Below are 22,918 nucleotides of genomic sequence, written 5' to 3' on the forward strand. Positions count from 1 at the left end.
TAGGAAAGTGGTAAGGTACTGTTTTCTATCAGTTTGCAAGCTGCGCACACTATCCCAGTGTTGTGCAGCTTCATTCTTCTCCTTTGGAAAGCAGCCGCTCACTCCGGCTCCCGGAGGCGAAGAGGCGGCTTCTTCGCGCAAAGGCGATTGTGCCGGTCACAGTGCACTCCAGTGCGGCGGCATCTGTCAAAATGTGACCGGGACCGGCGCCTAGTTCCGGGGAACTGCGTACCTTCTTCTTTCGAGACTTTTGTGGTCTACATCACTGCAAAAAGCTTTTCCACTATGTCTGGCAAGGAGAAACTGTGCCTGCACAGAAAACATCTCCCGTGGTGTTTTACATGTTGCAGAGAGCTCTGCTGAGTGTTTTGCAGGAAGAAAAAGAAAGTTGTCCTAAACACCTTCCAATCGAATGTTCATGTGTTTGGAAAAGGTAGGAGAGTGGTAAGGTACTGTTTTGGATCAGTTTGCAAGCTGCGCACACTATCCCAGTGTTGTGCAGCTTCATTCTCACCTTTCCGAAGCAGCGGCACTCTCCAGCTGCCGGAGGCGAAGAGGCGGCTTCTTCGAGCAAAGGCGATTGTGCCGGTCACAGTGCACTCCAGTGCGGCGGCATCTGTCGAAATGTGCCCGGGATTGGCGCCTAGCTCCGGGGAGCTGCGTACCTTCGATTGTAGCGTCTTTTATGGTCTACATCATTGCAAAAAACTTTTCCACTACGTCTGGCATGGAGATACTGTGCCTGCACAGAAAACATCTCCCATCGTGTTTTACACGTTGCAGACAGCTCTGCAGTAGTTTTTGCACGAAGAAAAAGAAAGTTGTACAAAACACCTTCCAATCGAACGTTCTTGTGTCTGCAAAAGTTTGGAGAGTAGTAAGGTACTGTTTTGGATCAGTTTGCAAGCTGCGCACACTATCCCAGTGTTGTGCAGGTTCATTCTTCACCTTTGGAAAGCAGCAGCTCACTCCGGTTCCCGGAGGCGAAGAGGCGGCTTCTTCGCGCAAAGGTGATTGTGCCGGTCACAGTGCACTCCAGTGCGGCGGCATCTGCCTAAATGTGCCCGGGACCGGCGTTTAGCTCCGGGGAGCTCCGTATCCTTCGTCTTTCAGGACTTTTGTGGTCTACATCATTGCAGAAAGGTTTTCCACTATGTTACGCAAGAAGAAACTGTGCCAGCACAGAAAACATCTCCCATCGTGTTTTACATGTTGCAGCGAAGTCTGCAGAGTGTTTTGCAAGAAGAAAAAGAAAGTAGTCAGAAACACCTTCCAACCGAATGTTCATGTGTTTGGAAAAGGTAGGAGAGTGGTAAGGTACTGTTTTGGATCAGTTTGCAAGCTGCGCATACTATCCCAGTGTTGTGCAGCTTAATTTTCACCTTTCCGAAGCTACTGGTATCTCCGGCTCCCGGAGGCGAAGAAGCGGCTTCTTCGCGCAAAGGCGATTGTGCCGGTCACAGTGCACTCCAGTGCGGCGGCTTCTGCCGAAAGTTGCCAGGATTGGCGCCTAGCTCCGGGGAGATCCGTATCCTTCTTCTTTTGGGACTTTTGAGATCTACATCATTGCAGAAAGGTTTTTCACTATGTTAGGCAAGGAAAAACTGTGCCAGCAAAGAAAACACCTCCCATGGTGTTTTACATGTTGCAGAGAGCTCTGCAGAGTGTTTTGCAAGAAGAAAAAGAAAGTTGTCCTAAACACCTTCCAATCGAATGTTCATGTGTTTGGAAAAGGTAGGAGAGTGGTAAGGTACTGTTTTGGATCAGTTTGCAAGCTGCGCACACTATCCAATTGTTGTGCAGCTTCATTCTTCACCTTTCGAAAGCAGCCGGTCATTCCGGCCCCCGGAGACGAAGAGGCGGCTTCTTCGCGCAAAGGCGATTGTGCCGGTCACAGTGCACTCCAGTGCGGCGGCTTCTGCCGAAATGTGCCTGGGACCGGCGTTTAGCTCCGGGGAGCTCCGTATCCTTCGTCTTTCGGGACTTTTGTGGTCTACATCATTGCAAAAATCCTTTCCTCTATGTCTGGCATGGAGAAACTGTTTCTGCACAGAAAACATCTCCCATCGTGTTTTACATGTTGCAGAGAGCTCTGCTGAGTGTTTTGCACGAAGAAAAAGAAAATTTTCCAAAACACCTTCCATTCGAATGTTCATGTGTTTGGAAAAGGTAGGAGAGCGGTAAGGTACTGTTTTGGATCAGTTTGCAAGCTGCGCACACTATCCCAGTGTTGTGCAGCTTCATTCTCACCTTTCCGAAGCAGCGGCACTCTCCAGCTGCCGGAGGCGAAGAGGCGGCTTCTTCGAGCAAAGGCAATTGTGCCGGTCGCAGTGCACTCCAGTGCGGCGGCATCTGTCGAAATGTGCCCGGGATTGGCGCCTAGCTCCGGGGAGCTGCGTACCTTCGTCTTTATCATCTTTTGTGGTTGACATCATTGCAGAAATGTTTTTCACTATGTTAGGCAAGGGAAAACTGTGCCTGCACAGAAAACATCTCCCATGGTGTTTTACATGTTGCAGAGAGCTCTGCAGAAGCTTATGCACTAAGAAAAAGAAAGTTTTCCAAAACACCTTCCAATCGAATATTCATGTGTTTGGAAAAGGTACGAAAGTGGTAAGGTACTGTTTTGGATCAGTTTGCAAGCTGCGCACACTATCCCAGTCTTGTGCAGCTTCATTCTTCACCTTTGGAAAGCAGCAGCTCACTCCGGCCCCCGGAGGCGAAGAGGCGGCTTCTTCGCGCAAAGGCGATTGTGCCGGTCACAGTGCACTCCAGTGCGGCGGCTTCCGCCGAAAGGTGCCCGGGAATCGCCTTTAGCTCCGGGGACATCCGTAACCTACGTCTTTAGCGACTTTTGTGGTCGACAGCATTTAAAAAACTTTTCCACTATGTCTGGCAAGTAGAAACTGTGCCAGCACAGAAAACATCTCCCGCGGTGTTTCACATATTGCATAGAGCTCTGCTGAGTGTTTGCACGAAGAAAAAGAAAGTTGTCCAAAACACCTTCCAATCGAATGTTCATGTGTTTGGAAAAGGTAGGAGAGTGGTAAGGTACTGTTTTGGATCAGTTTGCAAGCTGCGCACACTATCCCAGTGTTGTGCAGCTTCAGTCTTCACCTTTGGAAAGCAGCAGCTCGCTCCGGTTCCCGTAGGCGAAGAAGCGGCATCTCGCGCAAAGGCGATTGTGCCGGTCACAGTGCACTGCAGACGACGGCTTCTACCGAAATGTGCCCCGTATCTGCTCATAGCTCCGGGCGTCTCTGTGCCTTCCAATTCCGTTTTTGGTCTTGGCAATGCAAATGGTTTACTTGCAGCAGTAGGACGGGACAGTGAACGGGACTTTTTGCTTTTAGAGAGAAGCTAATGAAAAAGTTTCACCAGGATCAGAGCAGGTTGTAAAACAAGAAAATTGTCATGAAACGAAGCCAGCTTTGTCCCCTTAGATTTGCTAGCTGTGTTTGAACAAAATGTCAACTCGGTGTTCCTGGGTATCACATCAGTAACAGGTACTTCAGTTGCTGAATTTCTCTCGTCAAGTTAAGAAGAGAATCCAAGGAATTGTGATTTCATGCTCACAATTCACCTTTTGGTGCCGAAAGGTGAAAAAGGGGTGGAAGGTGCACAGGTCAACTAACTTGAATGGCCTATGTAAATCAGCGGCCACTGATTTCCTGAAGGCTTCAACAGGTCAGTTGCCTATGTTTTTCTTGGAATTGTTTTAACCTTCGGTCATGTTTTTCTTGGGATTGTTTTACCCTTTCCCTATTAGTTCAGCCTTTGGTCTCCAGCCTTTGCTGACATTTCAAGTATCTCGGTAGCCTGGAAATGTGTTGTCATAATTGCTGACATCATTATTCCCTTCAAAGGGTTGTTTGCCTCAAGTCTCAGTTTTGCTGGTTTTCTGCTGGTTGATTGTCAGAGGGCAGCAGGTGTTGTGTAGGAGCAAGTAGACAAACCCATAGCTTGCTTTTCTTTTGATTTGGCCTGTGTAGCTAATGGAATGACTGAACATCTGTGAGAGGCTTTTCTCTCCCCGTTAGGTTTCACTGGAAGGGCAGATGCAAATCGTCTACCTGAAGTCTTGGCACAGAAGAAAGTAGTGGTTTGCTGCTGCATCTAGCTAGAAACTTACAAAAGGAAGGCCTTGGGCCGAGGCCCATTCCATTGGCTAAGTAGAAAAGGACTGTGGGAAGGTGAGGCAGCTGAATTAGAGGTAGATCAACAAGTTCTAGAACGGTCGTGTGTTCAAAGCCTGGTGTATGGTGGTTGGTTGAATGGTGTTTGTTATGGCTTAAAGCTATGGAACTGATAAAGGCAAAGTTGCAAGAAAGCAGCTCTCCTTTGCATCTTGCTGGGGACTCTGCTTCACCACGGACCCTCAACTCCAAGTTTGCCAAGGAGATGATCAGTAGGACTGTTGCAGAGCTGCTGTGTGCATCTGAATGGAACGGCAGAGAGTGAAGCGCTGGACATTTCTGGCTTTAGTACAATGCTGCTGCATTGGTGCCAGTTTAGTTGGTTTTCCATCAGTGGCCTTTCTGTCTAGAAGTACACTGCCCAGTGTACTTCTTTCCTAGTCTTTCTAGCATGTGATGCCATTTCCTTCCTGTTGTGTTCATACCTTCCTTCAGTTGAAAGGATGATACAATCTTTACATTTTGAAGATCCCTGTTAGGAAACACTATGCAAGAGGAGTCATCTCTCCCTTTTCTTCTGCCTCCTTTGTCATTTTCAGAGACTCATTTCAAATTTCTGCTAATGTCAAGAGGAATACTGAGATTACCTAGCAGGGTTGGCACTCTCAGCTGCTTTCTTCTTTCATGCTGCTTCATACTGGATGTGACTTAAAGGCCTCGTTTTGTCATCTGCATTCTGCTGTGATCCAAAGCCAAATATTCCAGGCGTGTGAACACAAAAAGAACTCCTAGGCTTTTGCAAGAACTAGCCCAGGAGGATTTGTGTTCAATTTGATCTCTACAGTGTTTCAGAAAAAAGGAGATTGTACTGTCTTCTTGTGTACTCTCTTCTTGTGCTCTCATGCCTTGCATGTCCTAGTTAATCTACCGGCGTGACACATTTGGCATCATCTCATGGTACAAATTCTGCATAGTTTCGTGTCCTTACAAATGCCAGTTGCCAAGGAGCCTATCTGACCATTCAAGGGGCAAAGAATTGTAAGGCTGGCAAGTTCAGTTGCTGAAACTGTAAGTCATGCCATATCAAAGTGACAGAGGAAATCCATTGATCTAGGACTTTCAGCTGGACACCTCTGAGATTAGCAGCTTGTCAGCAATGACACAGCCATCTTCCTAGCTGTATTCCAGAAAGAGGAAAGGGACACCTTCAATGATTAATATGTTTGGCATGAGAAAAACGCAAGAAATGCACCGGAAATTACTTTAGTCAGATAAAGTGCGTTTCTCTAGTGAGAATTTTGCACTTGCTCTTTCTTGTCTGTGCCTCTACTTTTCACAGAAGACAGGGGAGCATTTCATTATTATTGTTCTTTTATTTTCTTTTGTTGGCCTCCCTCTTTCCACCTGCAATTAACAAATTTGGCTTTCTTTACTGGCTTCTCTTACTTTACTAAGAGAATTTTACATTAGGTCAACTTACATAATGGTCAAAGTTCTCAGACAGTGGGGAGAAGTAGAAGGTACAGAAAAAAGAACAAAACAAAGGCAGAAAAATAGAAAAATTTTAACAGTCCTCTGTGAGAACATTAGGACACTAGATTTCTTTGAAATGAGCAACGCAGGTGACATTTGACGAAGTCAAATCAGGCCGACATTGCACTAGAGCCAGCATGGGTCTGGAAACCATCCTGCGTATCGCGGATTTTCAGGAGCCATCTTGGCCACTACCAGCCACAGGACCCCAAACACAAACCACGGCCCTTTTCCCTGGCAAACAAAACTAACCCGCCCCACTTCTGGCTGGCAGATTGCAGGAGCCACTTGGCTCTATCAAACCAGCCCGACTCGGCACTGGTGCCACCTTTCATCTGGGAACCATCCTGCGCGGCGTGGATTTTCAGGAGCCAGCCGGCCATTCCCAGCCACAGGCCCCCGAAAAAAAAACACGGCCCTTTTCCCTGGCAAAAAAAACTCACCCACCCTGCTTCTTGCTGGCAGATTGCAGGAGACACTTGGCTCTATCAAACCAGCCTCACTCGGCACTGGTGCCACCTTTCATCTGGGAACCATCCTGCGTATCGTGGATTTTCAGGACCCAGCCGCCCACTCCCAGCCACAGGCCCCCAGACAAAAACTACGGCCCTTTTCCCTGGAAGTAAAACTGACCTGCCCATCTTCTGGCTGGCAGATTGCAGGATCCACGTGGTCCTATCAAACCAGCCAGACTCGGCACTGGTGCCACCTTTCATCTGGGAACCATCCTGCGTATCGTGGATTTTCAGGAGCCAGCCGGCCACTCCCAGCCACAGGCCCCCAAACACAAACTACAGCCCTTTTCCCTGGCAAACAAAACTCACTCGCACCGCTTCTGGCTGGCAGATTGCAGGAGCCATTTGGCTCTATCAAACCAGCCCGACTTGGCAGTGGCGCAAACTTGGGTCAGGGAATCATCCCGGGTATCGTGGATTTTCCGGAGCCAGCCGGCCACTCCCAGCCACAGGTCCCCAAACACAAACCACGGCCCATTTCCCTGAAAGTAAACCTGACCTGCCCATCTTCTGGCAGGCAGATTGGAGGAGCCACTTGGCTCTATCAAACCAGCCTGACTTGGCACTGGTGACAGCTTTCCTCTGGGAACCATTATGCGTATTGTGGATTTTTCGGAGCCAGCCGGCCACTTCCAGCCACAGGCCCCCGAACACAAACCACGGCCTTTTTCCCTGGCAAACAAAACTCACCCGCCCCGCTATAGGCTGGCAGATTGCAGGAGCCACATGGCTCTATCAATCCTGCCCAACTTGGCAGTGGGGCCACCACTCATCTGGGAACCATCCTGCGTATCGTGGATTTTCAGGAGCCATCCGGCTCCTCCAAGCCACAGGCCCCCAAACATATACCACGGCCCTTTTCCCTGGAATAAAAACTCTGCTGCCCATCTTATGGCTGGCAGATTGCAGGAGCCACTTTGTACCATCATACCAGTCCGACTTGGCACTGGTGCCACCCTGGGTCTGAGAATCATCCTGCGTATCGTGGATTTTCATGAGCCAGCCAGCCACTCCCAGCCACAGGCCCCCAAACAAAAACCACGGCCATTTTCCCTGGAAGTAAAACTGACCTGCCCCTCTTCTGGCTGGCAGATTGCAGGAGCCACTTGGCTCTATCCAACCAGCCCGACTTGGTACTGGTGCCACCTTTCATCTGGGAACCATCCTGCTTATCGTGGATTTTCAGGAGCCAGCCGGCCACTCCCAGCCACAGGCCCCCAATGACAAACTACGGCCCTTTTCCCTGGAAGGAAAACTGACCTGCCCATCTTCTGGCTGGCAGATTGCAGGAGCCACTTGGCTCTATCAATCCTGCCCGACTTGGCACTGGTGCCACCATTCATCTGGGAACGATCCTGCGTATCGTGGATTTTCAGGAGCCAGCCGGCCACTCCCAGCCACAGGCCCCAAAACACATACCACGGCCCTTTTCCCGGGCAAACAAAATTAACTCGCCCCGCTTCTGGCTGGCAGATTGCAGGAGCCACTTGCCTCTATCAAACCAGCCTGACACGGCACTGGTGCCACCTTTCATCTGGGAACCATCCTGCGTATCGTGGATTTTCAGGAGCCAGCCAGCCACTCCCAGCCACAGGCCCCCAAACATATACCACGGCCCTTTTCCCTGGGAAAAAAACTCAATGGCCATCTTCTGCCTGGCAGATTGCAGGAGCCACGTTGTACTATCATACCAGTCCAACTTGGCAGTGGTGCCATCTTGGGTCTGAGAATCATCCTGCATATCGTGGATTTTCATGAGCCAGCCGGCCACTCCCAGCAACAGGCCCCCAAACACAAATTACGGCCCTTTTCCCTGGAAGTAAAACTGACCTGCTCATCTTCTGGGTGGCAGATTGCAGGAGCCACTTGGCTCTATCAAACCAGCCCGACTCGGCACTGGTGCCACCTTTCATCTGGGAACCATCCTGCATATCGTGGATTTTCAGGAGCCAGCCGGCCACTCCCAGCAACAGGCCTCCAAACATATACCACGGACCTTTTCCCTGGAAAAAAAACTCTGCTGCCTATCTCCTGGCTGGCAGATTGCAGGAGCCACTTTGTACTATCATACCAGTCCGACTTGGCACTGGTGCCACCTTGGGTCTGAGAATCATCCTGCGTATCGTGGATTTTCAGGAGCCAGCCGGCCACTCCCAGCCACAGGTCCCCAAATAAAAACAACGGCCCTTTTCCCTGGAAGTAAAACTGACCTGCCAATCTTCTGGCTGGCAGATTGCAGGAGCCACCTGGCTCTATCAAACCAGCCCGATTCGGCACTGGTGCCACCTTTCATCTGGGAACCATCCTGCTAGTAGTGGATTTTCAGGAGCCATCCGGCCACTCCCAGCCACAACACCCCAAACCCAAACCACGGCCCTTTTCCCTGGCAAACAAAACTCACTCGCCCGCTTCTGGCTGGCAGATTCCAGGGGCCACTTGGCTCTATCAATCCTGCCCGACTTGGTACTGGTGCCACCTTTCATCTGGGAACCATCCTGCGTATCGTGGATTTTCAGGAGCCAGCCGGCCACTCCCAGCCACAGGCCCCCAAACATATACCACGGCCCTTTTCCCTGGAAAAAAAACACAATGGCCATCTTCTGCCTGACATATTGCAGGAGCCACTCTCTACTATCATACCAGTCCGACTTGGCACTGGTGCCACCCTGGGTCTGAGAATCATCTTGCGTATCGTGGATATTCAGGAGCAAGCCGGCCACACCCAGCCACAGGCCCCCAAATAAAACCTACGGCCCTTTTCCCTGGAAGTAAAACTGACCTGACCACCTTCTGCCTGGCAGATTGCAGGAGCCACTTGGCTCTATCAATCCTGCCCGACTTGGTACTGGTGCCACCTTTCATCTGGGAACCATCCTGCATATCGTGGATTTCCAGGAGCCAGCCGGCCACTCCCAGCCACAGGCCCCCAAATACAAACCACGGCCATTTTCCCTGGAAGTAAAACTGACCTGCCCATCTTCTGCCTGGCAGATTGCAGGAGCCACTTGGCTCTATAAATCCTGCCAAACTTGGCTTTGGTGCCACCTTCGGTCTGAGAATCATCTTGCGTATCGTGGATATTCAGGAGTGAGCCGGCCACACCCAGCCACAGGCCCCCAAATAAAACCTTCGGCCCTTTTCCCTGGAAGTAAAACTGACTGCCCACCTTCTGCCTGGCAGATTGCAGGAGCCACTTGGCTCTATCAATCCTGCCCGACTTGGTACTGGTGCCACCTTTCATCTGGGAACCATCCTGCATATCGTGGATTTCCAGGAGCCAGCCGGCCACTCCCAGCCACAGGCCCCCAAATACAAATCACGGCCATTTTCCCTGGAAGTAAAACTGACCTGCCCATCTTCTGCCTGGCAGATTGCAGGAGCCACTTGGCTCTATAAATCCTGCCAAACTTGGCTTTGGTGCCACCTTCGGTCTGACAATCATCCTGCGTATCGTGGATTTTCAGCAGCCAGCCAGCCACTCCCAGCCACAGGCCCCCAAACACAAACTACGGCCCTTTTCCCTGGAAGGAAAACTGACCTGTCCCTCTTCTGGCTGGCAGATTGCAGGAGCCACTTGGCTCTATCAATCCTGCCCGACTCGGTACTGGTGCCACCTTTCATCTGGGAACCATCCTGCGAATCGTGGATTTTCAGGAGCCATCCGGCCACTCCCAGCCACAAGCCCCCAAACCCAAACCACGGCCCTTTACCCTGGCAAACAAAACTCACCCGACTCACATCTGGCTGGCAGATTGCAGGAGCCACTTGGCTCTATCAATCCTGCCCAACTTGGCACTGGTGACACCATGGGTCTGAGAATCATCCTGCGTATCGTGGATTTTCAGGAGCCAGCCCGCCACACCCAGTCTCAGGCCCCCACACATATACCACGGCCCTTTTCCCTGGAAAAAAAAACTCAGCTGTCCATCTTCTGGCTGGCAGATTGCAGGAGACACTTTGTACTATCATACCAGTCCAACATTGCACTAGAGCCAGCATGGGTCTGGAAACCATCCTGCGTATCGTGGATTTTCAGGAGCCAGCTGCCCCTACCAGCTACAGGACCCCAAACACAAACCACGGCCCTTTTCCCAGGCAAACAAAACTCACCCGCCCGCTTCTGGCTAGCAGATTCCAGGGGCCACTTGGCTCTATCAATCCTGCCCGACTTGGTACTGGTGCCACCTTTCATCTGGGAACCATCCTGCGTATCGTGGATTTTCAGGAGCCACCCGGCCACTCCCAGCCACAGGCCCCCAAATAAGAACTACGGCCCTTTTCCCTGGAAGTAAAACTGACCTGCCCACCTTCTGGCTGGCAGATTGCAGGAGCCACTTGGCTCTATCAAACCAGCCCGATTCGGCACTGGTGCCGCATTTCATCTGGGAACCATCCTGCATATCGTGGATTTTCAGGAGCCGGCTGCCCCTACCAGCTACAGGACCCCAAACACAAACCACGGCCCTTTTCCCTGGCAAAAAAAACTCACCCGCCCGCTTCTGGCTGGCAGATTGCAGGAGCCACTTGCCTCTATCAAACCAGCCCGACTCGGCAGTGGTGCCCTCTTGGGTCTGGGAATCATCCTGCATATCGTGGATTTTAAGGAGCCAGCCGACCGCTCCCAGCCACAGGCCCACAAACACACACTACGGCCCTTTTCCCTGGAAGTAAAACTGACCTGCCCATCTTCTGGCTGGCAGATTGCAGCAGCCACTGGGCTCTATCAAACCAGCCCGACTCGGCACTGGTGCCACCTTTCATCTGGGAACCATCCTGCATATCGTGGATTTTCAGGAGCCATCCGGCCCATCCCAGCCACAGGCCCCCAAACATATAGCACGGCCCTTTTCCCGGGCAAACAAAACTCAGCTGCCCATCTTCTGGCGGGCAGATTGCAGGAGCCACTTTGTACTATCATACCAGTCCAACTTGGGACTGGTGCCACATTTCATCTGGGAACCATCCTGCATATCGTGGATTTTCAGGAACCAGCCGGCCACTCCCAGCCACAGGCCCCCAAAACCAAACCACGGCCCAATTCCTTGGCAAACAAAACTCACCCGACCCACATCAGGCTGGCAGATTGCAGGAGCCACTTTGTACTATCATACCAGTCCGACTTGGCACTGGTGCCACCTTTCATCTGGGAACCATCCTGCGTATCGTGGATTTTCAGGAGCCAGCCGGCCACTCCCAGCCACAGGTCCCCAAACACAAACCACGGCCATTTTCCCTGGCAAACAAAACTCACCCGCCCCACTTCTGGCTGGCATATTGCAGGAGCCACTTGCCTCTATCAATCCTGCCCGACTTGGCTCTGGTGCCACCTTTCATCTGGGAATCATCCTGCATATCGTGGATTTTCAGGAGCCAGGCGGCCACTCCCAGCCACAGGACCCTAAACACTAACCACGGCCCTTTTCCCTGGCAAACAAAATTAACCCGCCCCGCTTCTGGCTGGCAGATTGCAGGAGCCACTTTGCTCTATCAAACGAGCCTGACTCGGCACTGGTGACACCTTTCATCTGGGAACCATCCTGCATATCGTGGATTTTCAGGAGCCAGCCGGCCACTCCCAGCCACAGGCCCCCAAACCCAAACCACGGCCCTTTTCCCTGGCAAAGAAAACTCACCTGACCCACACCAGGCTGGGAGATTGCAGGAGCCACTTTGTACTATCATACCTGTCCGACTTGGCACTGGTGCCACCCTGGGTCTGAGAATCATCCTGCGTATCGTGGATTTTCAGGAGCCAGCCGGCCACTCCCAGCCACAGGCCCCCCAATAAGAACTACGGCCCTTTTCCCTGGAAGTAAAACTGACCTGCCCATCTTCTGGTGGGCAGATTGCAGGAGCCACTTGGCTCTATCAAACCAGCCCGATTCGGCACTGGTGCCACCTTTCATCTGGGAACCATCCTGCATATCGTGGATTTTCAGGAGCCAGCCGGCCACTCCCAGCCACAGGCCCCCAAACACAAACCACGGTCCTTTTCCCTGGCAAACAAAACTCACCCGCCTCGCTTCTGGCTGGCAGATTGCAGGAGCCACTATGTACTATCATACCAGTCCGACATTGCACTAGAGCCAGCATGGGTCTGGAAACCATCCTGCGTATCATGGATTTTGAGGAGCCAGCTGCCCCTACCAGATACAGGACCCCAAACACAAACCACGGCCCTTTTCCCAGGCAAACAAAACTCACCCGTCCGCTTCTGGCTGGCAGATTGCAGGAGCCACTTGCCTCTATCAAACCAGCCCGACTCGGCAGTGGTGCCCTCTTGGGTCTGGGAATCATCCTGCATATCGTGGATTTTCAGGAGCCATCCGGCCACTCCCAGCCACAGGCCCCCAAAATATACCACGGCCCTTTTCCCTGGAAAAAAAACTCAGCTGCCCATCTTCTGGCTGGCAGATTGCAGGAGACACTTGCCTCTATCAAACCAGCCCGACTCGGCAGTGGTGCCCTCTTGGGTCTGGGAATCATCCTGCATATCGTGGATTTTCAGTAGCCAGCCGGCCACACCCAGGAACAGGCCCCCAAACACAACCTACGGCCCTTTTCCGTGGAAGTAAAACTGACCTGCCCATCTTCTGGCTGGCAGATTCCAGGAGCCACTTGGCTCTATCAAACCAGCCCGACTTGGTACTGGTGACACCTTTCATCTGGGAACCATCCTGCGTATCGTGAATTTTCAGGAGCCAGCCGGCCACTCCCAGCCACAGGCCCCCAAACACACACTACGGCCCTTTTCCCTGGAAGTAAAACTGACCTGCCCCTCTTCTGGCTGGCAGATTGCAGGAGCCACTTGGCTCTATCAATCCTGCCCGACTTGGTAGTGGTGCCACCTTTCATCTGGGAACCATCCTGCGTATCGTGGATTTTCAGGAGTCAGCCGGACACTCCCAGCCACAGGCCCCCAAACATATACCACGGCCCTTTTCCCTGGCAAACAAAACTCACCCGCCCCGCTTCTGGCTGACAGATTGCAGGAGCCACTCTGTACTATCATACCAGTCCGACTTGGCACTGGTGCCACCCTGGGTCTGAGAATCATCCTGCGTATCGTGGATATTCAGGAGCCAGCCGGCCACTCCCAGCCACAGGCCCCCAAAAAAAACCTACGGCCCGTTTCCCTGGAAGTAAAACTGACCTGCCCACCTTCTGGCTGGCAGATTGCAGGAGCCACTTGGCTCTATCAAACCAGCCCGTCTCGGCGCTGGTGCCACCTTTCATCTGGGAACCATCCTGCGTATCGAGGATTTTCAGGAGCCATCCGGCCACTAGCCGCCACAGGCCCCCAAACATATAGCACGGCCCTTTTCCCGGGCAAACAAAACTCAGCTGCCCATCTTCTGGCGGGCAGATTTCAGGAGCCACTTTGTACTATCATACCAGTCCAACTTGGCACTGGTGCCACATTTCATCTGGGAACCATCCTGCATATCGTGGATTTTCAGGAGCCAGCCGGCCACTCCCAGCCACAGGCCCCCAAACACAAACTACGGCCCTTTTCCCTGGAAGTAAAACTGACCTGCCCATCTTCTGGCTGGCAGATTGCAGGAGCCACTTGGTTCTATCAATCCTGCCCAACTTGGCACTGGTGCCACCTTTCATCAGGAAACCATCCTGCGTATCGTGGATTTTCAGGAGCCAGCCGGCCACTCCAAGCCATAGGGCCCCAAACATATACCACGTCCCTTTTTGCTGGGAAAAAAACTCAATGGCCATCTTCTGGCTGGCAGATTGCAGGAGCCACTTTGTACTATCATACCAGTCTGACTTGGCACTGGTGCCACCTTGGGTCTGAGAATCATCCTGCGTATCGTGGATTTTCAGGAGCCAGCCGGCCACTCCCAGCCACAGGTCCCCAAATAAGAACTACGGCCCTTTTCCCTGGAAGTAAAACTGACCTGCCCACCTTCTGGCTGGCAGATTGCAGGAGCCACTTGGCTCTATCAAACCAGCCCGATTCGGCACTGGTGCCACCTTTCATCTGGGAACCATCCTGCGTATCGTGGATTTTCAGGAGCCATCCGGCCACTCCCAGCCACAGGCCCCCAAACATATACCACGGCCCTTTTCCCGGGCAAACAAAACTCAGCTGCCCATCTTCTGGCGGGCAGATTGCAGGAGCCACTGTGTACTATCATACCAGTCCAACTTGGGACTGGTGCCACATTTCATCTGGGAACCATCCTGCATATCGTGGATTTTCAGGAACCAGCCGGCCACTCCCAGCCACAGGCCCCCAAAACCAAACCACGGCCCAATTCCTTGGCAAACAAAACTCACCTGACCCACATCAGGCTGGCAGATTGCAGGAGCCACTTTGTACTATCATACCTGTCCGACTTGGCACTGGTGCCACCTTTCATCTGGGAACCATCCTGCGTATCGTGGATTTTCAGGAGCCAGCCGGCCACTCCCAGCCACAGGTCCCCAAACACAAACCACGGCCCTTTTCCCTGGCAAACAAAACTCACCCGACCCACATCAGGCAGGCAGATTGCAGGAGCCACTCTGTACTCTCATACCTGTCCGACTTGGCACTGGTGCCACCCTGGGTCTGAGAATCATCCTGCTTATCGTGGATATTCAGGAGCCAGCCAGCCACTCCCAGCCACAGGCCCCCAAAACCAAACTACGGCCCTTTACCCTGGAAGTAAAACTGACCTGCCCACCTTCTGGCTGGCAGATTGCAGGAGCCACTTGGCTTTATCAAACCAGCCCGACTCGGCACTGGTGCCACTTTTCATCTGGGAACCATCCTGCGAATCGTGGATTTTCAGGAGCCAGCTGCTCCTACCAGCTACAGGACACAAAACAGAAACTATTGCACTTTTCCCTGGCAAGCAAAACTAACCCGCCCCGCTCCTGGCTGGCAGATTGCAGGAGCCACTTGGCTCTATCAAACCAGCCCGACTCGGCACTGGTGCCCGCTTGGGTCTGGGAACCATCCTGCGTGGCTTGGATTTTCAGTAGCCAGCCGGCCACATCCAGCTACAGGCCCCCAAACACACACTACGGCCCTTTTCCCTGGAAGTAAAACTGACCTGCCCAGCTTCTGGCTGGGAGATTGCAGGAGCCACTTGGCTCTATCAATCCTGCCCGACTTGGTACTGGTGCCACCTTTCATCTGGGAACCATCCTGCGTATCGTGGATTTTCAGGAGCCATCCGGCCACTCCCAGCCACAGGCCCCCAAACCCAAACCACGGCCCTTTTCCCTGGAAAAAAAACTCAATGGCCATCTTCTGCCTGACAGATTTCAGGAGCCACTCTGTACTATCATACCAGTCCGACTTGGCACTGGTGCCACCCTGGGTCTGAGAATCATCCTGCGTATCGTGGATTTTCAGGAGCCAGCCGGCCACTCCCAGCCACAGGCCCCCAAACACACACTACGGCCCTTTTCCCTGGAAGTAAAACTGACCTGCCCACCTTCTGGTTGGCAGATTGCAGGAGCCACTTGGCTCTATCAAACCAGCCCGACTCGGCACTGGTGCTACCTTTCATCTGGGAACCATCCTGCATATCGTGGATTTTCAGGAGCCATCCAGCCACTCCCAGCCACAGGCCCCCAAACACAAACTACGGCCCTTTTCCCTGGAAGTAAAACTGACCTGCCCATCTTCTGGCTGGCAGATTGCAGGAGCCACTTGGCTCTATCAATCCTGCCCAACTTGGCACTGGTGCCACCTTTCATCAGGAAACCATCCTGCGTATCGTGGATTTTCAGGAGCCAGCCAGCCACTCCTAGCCATAGGCCCCCAAATATATACCTCGGCCCTTTTCCCTGGGAAAAAAACTCAATGGCCATCTTCTGGCTGGCAGATTGCAGGAGCCACTTTGTACTATCATACCAGTCCGACTTGACACTGGTGCCACCTTGGGTCTGAGAATCATCCTGCGTATCGTGGATTTTCAGGAGCCAGCCGGCCACTCCCAGCCACAGGTCCCCAAATAAGAACTACGGCCCTTTTCCCTGGAAGTAAATCTGACCTGCCCACCTTGTGGCTGGCAGATTGCAGGAGCCACTTGACTCTCTCAAACCAGCCCGATTCGGCACTGGTGCCACCTTTCATCTGGGAACCATCCTGCGTATCGTGGATTTTCAGGAGCCATCCGGCCACTCCCAGCCACAGGCCCCCAAACATATAGCACGGCCCTTTTCCCGGGCAAACAAAACTCAGCTGCCCATCTTCTGGCGGGCAGATTGCAGGAGCCACTTTGTACTATCATACCAGTCCAACTTGAGACTGGTGCCACATTTCATCTGGGAACCATCCTGCATATCGTGGATTTTCAGGAACCAGCCGGCCACTCCCAGCCACAGGCACCCAAAACCAAACCACGGCCCTATTCCTTGGCAAACAAAACTCACCTGACCCACATCAGGCTGGCAGATTGCAGGAGCCACTTTGTACTATCATACCAGTCCGACTTGGCACTGGTGCCACCTTTCATCTGGGAACCATCCTGCGTATCGTGGATTTTCAGGAGCCAGCCGGCCACTCCCAGCCACAGGTCCCCAAACACAAACCACGGCCATTTTCCCTGGCAAACAAAACTCACCCGCCCCACTTCTGGCTGGCAGATTGCAGGAGCCACTTGCCTCTATCAAACCAGCCCGACTTGGCTCTGGAGCCACCTTTCATCTGGGAACCATCCTGCATATCGTGGATTTTCAGGAGCCAGCCGGCCACTTCCAGCCACAGGCCCCTAAACAATAACCACGGCCCTTTTCCCTGGCAAACAAAATTAACCCGCCCCGCTTCTGGCTGGCAGATTGCAGGAGCCACTTGGCTCTATCAAACGAGCCCGACTCGGCACTGGTGCTACCTTTCATCTGGGAACCATCCTGCATATCGTGGATTTTCAGGAGCCAGCCGGCCACTCCCAGCAACAGGCCCCCAAACATATACCGTGGCCCTTTTCCCTGGAAATAAAACTCTGCTGCCCATCTTCTGGCTGGCAGATTGCAGGAGCCACTTTGTACTATCATACCAGTCCGACTTGGCACTGGTGCCACCTTGGGTCTGAGAATCATCCTGCGTATCGTGGATTTTCAGGAGCCAGCCGGCCACTCCCAGCCACAGGTCCCCAAATAAGAACTACGGCCCTTTTCCCTGGAAGTAAAACTGACCTGCCCATCTTCTGGTGGGCAGATTGCAGGAGCCACTTGGCTCTATAAATCCTGCCCAACTTGGCACTGGTGCCGCCTTCCGTCTGAGAATCATCCTGCGTATCGTGGATTTTCAGGAGACAGCCGGCCACTCCCAGCCACAGGCCCCCAAACATATACCACGGCCCTTTTCCCGGGCAAACAAAACTCAGCTGCCCATCTTCTGGCTGGTTGATTGCAGGAGCCACTTGGCTCTATCAATCCTGCCCGACTTGGTACTGGTGCCACCTTTCATCTGGGAACCATCCTGCGTATCGTGGATTTTCAGGTGCCACCCGGCCACTCCCAGCCACAGGCCCCCAAACACAAACCACGGCCATTTTCCCTGGCAAACAAAACTCACCCGCCCCACTTCTAGCTGGCAGATTGTAGGAGCCACTTGGCTCTATCAAACCAGCCCGACTCGGCACTGGTGCCGCCTTTCATCTGGGAACCATCCTGCATATCGTGGATTTTCAGGAGCCAGCCGGCCACTCCCAGCCACAGGCCCCGAAACACAAACCATGGCCCTTTTCCCTGGCAAAAAAAACTCACCCGCCCCGCTTCTGGCTGGTAGATTGCAGGAGCCACTTTGCTCTATCAAACCAGCCCGACTCGGCACTGGTGCCATATTTCATCTGGGAACCATCCTGCTTATCGTGGATTTTCAGGAGCCAGCCGGCCACTCCCAGCCACAGACCCCCAGACACAAATTACAGCCCTTTTCCCTTGAAAAAAAACTCAGCTGCCGATCTTCTGGCTGGCAGATTGCAGGAGACACTTTGTACTATCATACCAGTCCGACTTGGCACTGGTGCCACCTTGGGTCTGAGAATCATCCTGCGTGTCGTGGATTTTCAGGAGCCAGCCGGCCACTCCCAGCCACAGGTCCCCAAATAAGAACTACGGCCCTTTTCCCTGGAAGTAAAACTGACCTGCCCACCTTTTGGCTGGCAGATTGCAGGAGCCACTTGGCTCTATCAAACCAGCCCGATTCGGCACTGGTGCCACCTTTCATCTGGGAACCATCCTGCGTATAGTGGATTTTCAGGAGCCATCCAGCCACTCCCAGCCCCAGGCCCCCAAACATATACCACGGCCCTTTTCCCGGGCAAACGAAACTCAGCTGCCCATCTTCTAGCGGGCAGATTGCAGGAGCCACTTTGTACTATCATACCAGTCCAACTTGGCACTGGTGCCACATTTCATCTGGGAACCATCCTGCATATCGTGGATTTTCAAGAACCAGCCGGCCACTCCCAGCCACAGGCCCCCAAAACCAAACCACGGCCCTATTCCTTGGCAAACAAAACTCACCCGACCCACATCAGGCTGGCAAATTGCAGGGGCCACTTTGTACTATCATCCCTGTCCGACTTGGCACTGGTGCCACCCTGGGTCTGAGAATCATCCTGCGTATCGTGGATATTCAGGAGCCAGCCGGCCACTCCCAGCCACAGGCCCCCAAATAAGAACTACGGCCCTTTTCCCTGGAAGTAAAACTGACCTGCCCACCTTCTGGCTGGCAGATTGCAGGAGCCACTTGGCTCTATCAAACCAGCCCGACTCGGCACTGGTGCCACCTTTCATCTGGGAACCATCCTGCATATCGTGGATTTTCAGGAGCCAGCCGGCCACTCCCAGCCACAGGCCCCCAAACACAAACCATGGTCCTTTTCCCTGGCAAACAAAACTCACCCGCCTCACTTCTGGCTGGCAGATTGCAGGAGCCACTTTGTACTATCATACCAGTCCAACATTGCACTAGAGCCAGCATGGGTCTGGAAACCATCCTGCGTATCATGGATTTTCAGGAGCCAGCTGCCACTACCAGCTACAGGACCCCAAACACAAACCACGGCCCTTTTCCCAGGCAAACAAAACTCACCCGTCCGCTTTTGGCTGGCAGATTGCAGGAGCCACTTGCCTCTATCAAACCAGCCCGACTCGGCACTGGTGCCACCTTTCATCTGGCAACCATCCTGCGAATCGTGGATTTTCAGGAGCCAGCTGCTCCTACCAGCTACAGGACACAAAACTGAAACTATTGCACTTTTCCCTGGCAAACAAAACTATCCCGCCCCGCTCCTGGCTGGCAGATTGCAGGAGCCACTTGGCTCTATCAAACCAGCCCGACTCAGCACTGGTGACACCTTTCATCTGGGAACCTTCCTGCGTATCGTGAATTTTCAGGAGCCAGCCGGCCACTCCCAGCCACAGGCCCCCAAACATATACCACGGCCCTTTTCCCGGGCAAACAAAACTCAGCTGCCCATCTTCTGGCGGGCAGATTGCAGGAGCCACTTTGTACTATCATACCAGTCCAACTTGGGACTGGTGCCACCTTTCATCTGGGAACCATCCTGCGTATCGTGGATTTTCAGGAGTCAGCCGGCCACTCCCAGCCACAGGTCCCCAAACACAAACCACGGCCCTTTTCCCTGGCAAACAAAACTCACCCGCCCCACTTCTGGCTGGCAGATTGCAGGAGCCACTTTGTACTATCTTACCTGTCCGACTTGGCACTGGTGCCACCCTGGGTCTGAGAATCATCCTGCGTATCGTGGATATTCAGGAGCCAGCCGGCCACTCCCAGGCACAGGCCCCCAAATAAGAACTACGGCCCTTTTCCCTGGAAGTAAAACAGACCTGCCCAGCTTCTGGCTGGGAGATTGCAGGAGCCACTTGGCTCTATCAAACCAGCCCGACTCGGCACTGGTGCCACCTTTCATCTGGGAACCATCCTGCGAATAGTGGATTTTCAGGAGTCAGCTGCTCCTACCAGCTACAGGACACAAAACTGAAACTATTGCACTTTTCCCTGGCAAACAAAACTAACCCGTCCCGCTCCTGGCTGGCAGATTGCAGGAGCCACTTGGCTCTATCAAACCAGCCCGACTCGGCACTGGTGCCCGCTTGGGTCTGGGAACCATCCTGCGCGGCTTGGTTTTTCAGGAACCAGCCGGCCACACCCAGCTACAGGCCCCCAAACACACACTACGGCCCTTTTCCCTGGAAAAAAAACTCAATGGCCATCTTCTGGCTGGCAGATTGCAGGAGCCACTTGGCTCTATCAATCCTGCCCAACTTGGCACTGGTGCCACCTTTCATCAGGAAACCATCCTGCGTATCGTGGATTTTCAGGAGCCAGCCAGCCGCTCCAAGCCATAGGCCCCCAAACATATACCACGGCCCTTTTCCCTGGGAAAAAAACTCAATGGCCATCTTCTGGCTGGCAGATTGCAGGAGGCACTTTGTACTATCATACCAGTCCGACTTGACACTGGTGCCACCTTGGGTCTTAGAATCATCCTGCGTATCGTGGATTTTCAGGAGGCCGCCGGCCACTCCCAGCCACAGGTCCCCAAATAAGAACTACGGCCCTTTTCCCTGGAAGTAAAACTGACCTGCCCACCTTCTGGCTGGCAGATTGCAGGAGCCACTTGGCTCTATCAAACCAGCCCGATTCGGCACTGGTGCCACCTTTCATCTGGGAACCATCCTGCGTATCGTGGATTTTCAGGAGCCATCCGGCCACTCCCAGCCACAGGCCCCCAAACATATACCACGGCCCTTTTCCCGGGCAAACAAAACTCAGCTGCCCATCTTCAGGCGGGCAGATTGCAGGAGCCACTTTGTACTATCATACCAGTCCAACTTGGGACTGGTGCCACATTTCATCTGGGAACCATCCTGCATATCGTGGATTTTCAGGAACCAGCCGGCCACTCCCAGCCACAGGCCCCCAAAACCAAACCACGGCCCAATTCCTTGGCAAACAAAACTCACCTGACCCACATCAGGCTGGCAGATTGCAGGAGCCACTTTGTACTATCATACCTGTCCGACTTGGCACTGGTGCCACCTTTCATCTGGGAACCATCCTGCGTATCGTGGATTTTCAGGAGCCAGCCGGCCACTCCCAGCCACAGGTCCCCAAACACAAACCACGGCCCTTTTCCCTGGCAAACAAAACTCACCCGACCCACATCAGGCAGGCAGATTGCAGGAGCCACTTTGTACTATCATACCTGTCCGACTTGGCACTGGTGCCACCCTGGGTCTGAGAATCATCCTGCGTATCGTGGATATTCAGGAGCCAGCCGGCCACTCCCAGCCACAGGCCCCCAAATAAGAACTACGGCCCTTTACCCTGGAAGTAAAACTGACCTGCCCACCTTCTGGCTGGCAGATTGCAGGAGCCACTTGGCTTTATCAAACCAGCCCGACTCGGCACTGGTGCCACCTTTCATCTGGGAACCATCCTGTGAATCGTGGATTTTCAGGAGCCAGCTGCTCCTACCAGCTACAGGACACAAAACTGAAGCTATTGCACTTTTCCCTGGCAAACAAAACCAACCCGCCCCGCTCCTGGCTGGCAGATTGCAGGAGCCACTTGGCTCTATCAAACCAGCCGACTCGGCACTGGTGCCCGCTTGGGTCTGGGAACCATCCTGCGCGGCTTGGATTTTCAGTAGCCAGCCGGCCACACCCAGCTACAGGCCCCCAAACACACACTACGGCCATTTTCCCTGGAAGTAAAACTGACCTGCCCCTCTTCTGGCTGGCAGATTGCAGGAGCCACTTGGCTCTATCAATCCTGCCCGACTTGGTACTGGTGCCACCTTTCATCTGGGAACCATCCTGCGTATCGTGGATTTTCAGGAGCCAGCCGGCCACTCCCAGCCACAGGCCCCCAAACCCAAACCACGGCCCTTTTCCCTGGAAAAAAAACTCAATGGCCATCTTCTGCCTGACAGATTTCAGGAGCCACTCTGTACTATCATACCAGTCCGACTTGGCACTGGTGCCACCCTGGGTCTGAGAATCATCCTGCGTATCGTGGATTTTCAGGAGCCAGCCGGCCACTCCCAGCCACAGGCCCCCAAACACACACTACGGCCCTTTTCCCTGGAAGTAAAACTGACCTGCCCACCTTCTGGTTGGCAGATTGCAGGAGCCACTTGGCTCTATCAAACCAGCCCGACTCGGCACTGGTGCTACCTTTCATCTGGGAACCATCCTGCATATAGTGGATTTTCAGGAGCCATCCAGCCACTCCCAGCCACAGGCCCCCAAACACAAACTACGGCCCTTTTCCCTGGAAGTAAAACTGACCTGCCCATCTTCTGGCTGGCAGATTGCAGGAGCCACTTGGCTCTATCAATCCTGCCCAACTTGGCACTGGTGCCACCTTTCATCAGGAAACCATCCTGCGTATCGTGGATTTTCAGGAGCCAGCCGGCCACTCCAAGCCATAGGCCCCCAAATATATACCTCGGCCCTTTTCCCTGGGAAAAAAACTCAATGGCCATCTTCTGGCTGGCAGATTGCAGGAGCCACTTTGTACTATCATACCAGTCCGACTTGACACTTGTGCCACCTTGGGTCTGAGAATCATCCTGCGTATCGTGGATTTTCAGGAGCCAGCCGGCCACTCCCAGCCACAGGTCCCCAAACACAAACTACGGCCCTTTTCCCTGGAAGTAAAACTGACCTGCCCACCTTATGGCTGGCAGATTGCAGGAGCCACTTGGCTCTCTCAAACCAGCCCGATTCGGCACTGGT

Source organism: Zonotrichia albicollis, chromosome 13 (genome assembly GCF_047830755.1).
Source record: "Zonotrichia albicollis isolate bZonAlb1 chromosome 13, bZonAlb1.hap1, whole genome shotgun sequence".
In the NCBI taxonomy this organism is placed as follows: domain Eukaryota; kingdom Metazoa; phylum Chordata; class Aves; order Passeriformes; family Passerellidae; genus Zonotrichia; species Zonotrichia albicollis.